Consider the following 2,845-nt stretch of genomic DNA (forward strand, 5'->3'; position numbering starts at 1 on the left):
ATTTCATTGTAAGGAGGAACTAAATGGTCATAACTCAAAGTTGGCACCAGCTAATAATTCCTAACTAAAATAACAACACCCAATAAGAATAAAGAGCACAACAAAATAGCATATAGGTTAACAGCTTAATGATGATTCTTCCTCCATAACACTCCAATTTTCTTCAGCATGTTTGTATTTTTCTTTTTTGGGGACTCATCATCTGTGTCTTCTAAATAAGGTGAATTCATTGTCTTGCTAGAAATTGAATTGAAGCTACTTTCAAGTGAGCCGTTTTTACCTACATGTTTGCCATTGTTTCCTGTAGTAGAAAGTATGAACGCAACTACTTCAGCAACCTTTTTCCACTGATCAGACTGAACTTTCAATCTCCTTAATTCAGCTTCTAACTCCGAATTTTCATCCTGAGAAGCATCTAACTGTTCGGTTACAAGGGCCACTCTTTTGTTACTTTTATCTGCTTCTTCCATAACATAGCTAAGTTTCATCAAAGCCTCTTGCTCCGCAACCCTCACTGTTTCAACAGACGCAACAACCTCATCGATGAATTTATTCTTCTCCAACTCCTTTATCTCGATCTTAAGCATACTATTTTCTTCGATTACGTTTTTCAACTCAGCCTTTCTATCTAATAAATTTTCCATCCACTCCACAATATCAGTATCCAATTTTTTGAGCTCTTCTGCAAGTCTAAATTCCCTATCAGCCAATTTGTTTTCATCAAGCCCCTTGTTCTCTGCTGGCATAATCAACAATTGGGATCCATTTTCCTTCAAACTTGTGTTTTCAACCCAAATAAATAGAAACAGAAACTGCACCCAATAAAGTCTGCCTAGTCCAACAAACACATTATGAGGTTATTGAAAGATTGGACCATAAATCTTGGATATTGAAAGATTGAGAGACTTGAAATTCTTTTTTGATTTGTTAGTTACAGTTGTTGACTATCAATAGTAAGTTATTCCACTTGCAACCCATGAGTGAGTCATTTTCTGTTCGACGGAAATTGGACCAGACCATGAAGCTAAAAAAGTGAAGTTCCTCAATTAGACTTTGAAACATGCAAGAGTTTATCAGATATTTACACAAATCATATGCTAACAGTACATGGGGTGGGAGTTATCTCCGGTTTGGTGAATGAATGTTTCGTGGTAACAACAGGCTTAGGAGCAGTAAAAACTTCGAGGGAGAAAAATACAACGATTACTTTTAGTATCATCAGAAAATTTGTTTATAGTAAGAGTGAGGCAAGAAAATTTGTTTATAGTAAGAGTGAGGCAAGAAAATTTGTTTCATGGTGGTTATACTTGGAATGATCTGGTTATAACCATCATGACCACCACTGAGCCGAGCGAGAACACCTATAAGAGGAGGATTGTTGTAGGTTGTTGGTTCTGTTTGTTCATATACCACCATGTAACTTGTAGCTCTTGGGTTGTCCCCAAGAATGTAATCCACCTGAGACTTTGCAAATGAGAGAAGCTGAGAAGGAGCGACATAGCCAGAAGCACATTTCAAGTCCCTAGCGGAATAAGTGTAACATCCCGATTTTAATTAATATTTTTATTAATTATATTAGTAATTATATTATTTTGCGTTTTTAATAATTATTTATGTATTTAGTTATTATGTGAAATAATAATTATTTAAGTATTTAATTATGTGTGTGTTTGTGTTGTTTGACTTAATTGAGTTATTAGAGAGATATAACTAAATGGGCCTAAGTGATAGAAACATAATGGATGGATTGGCGGGTTAAGCCCAATTAACATAAGTGAGATAGTAAGAGGAAGTTAGGGTTTTAGAGGTTACTATTTTTCATTTGGGAGAAAAGATAGAAAGAAGAGAAAAGAGGCAAAAGAGAGAGAACAATGATGGAAGAGAAAAGCTAGAGGAAACCCCATTTTTCGCAACTATGTTTCAGCAAAGAGTCACCTTAGCAAAACAGATGTATCTCTCAATCCAACCGTTGGATCGTCGCGTGGTTTTGACACAACGTTCCTGACTCATAGAGGTAAGTTCTGACCGGAGCGATTTTGATTTTGAGGGTTTTAAGTTTGTCTGATAAGCCGATTTCCGAACTGGTTTTTAGGTGTGACTTCAAATTATGTTTGAAGGATTTATTTTGGAGAAAAGCTTAGAGCTATGGTGAAAGAGTCCATATTTGCCAAGGTGAGGGTGAGGTTCTTTCATGCTAAAGGGTTATATGATAGTATGTTATGGTGGGTTTGATTCTATACTTTGATATTCATGTTCTTCTATGTTGCAATTTTGGGTATTTGATTATTTGTTGGAATGTGATGATATAAATGTGATAAGTTGTGTGCAATTGATAATCTATGTGTATTAAAATGTTGTGTTTGTTGTGGGTAAACCATTGATAGTGAAATAATGAGTTTTGTTGTAGAATTGGAAAAATAATGGAATAGAAATATAATAGTTGAATTGAAATTAATATAGTTTGATTATTAATTGGATAATTAAATTATTAGTTGAATTAATTCCAATAAGTCTATGTGATTGGAATATACTTGGACTTGGACCAATTATTCGGTTTATTGGTAAATTACGGTATTTTGAGAAATTGACCGTAATTGTGTTTTGGTCGAATATTCAAGTTGAGAATAATATATTGTTATGCCAATGATGTTGTTTTGATAATTAACATTATTTCTACTTGGTTTAGTTGATGATTAAAAGTCGATTTGATTTACTTGACATATTGGCATATTGAGATTATTTTGAGAATTGACCAAAAATTGTGATTTCGGTTTGGATGTCTTTGTTGCGAATAATGTTGTGATTGCCAATATGATTATTACTGTGCACTGTTATGTGATTAACC

This window comes from Vicia villosa, unplaced genomic scaffold (genome assembly GCF_029867415.1).
Source record: "Vicia villosa cultivar HV-30 ecotype Madison, WI unplaced genomic scaffold, Vvil1.0 ctg.000939F_1_1, whole genome shotgun sequence".
Taxonomy (NCBI): domain Eukaryota; kingdom Viridiplantae; phylum Streptophyta; class Magnoliopsida; order Fabales; family Fabaceae; genus Vicia; species Vicia villosa.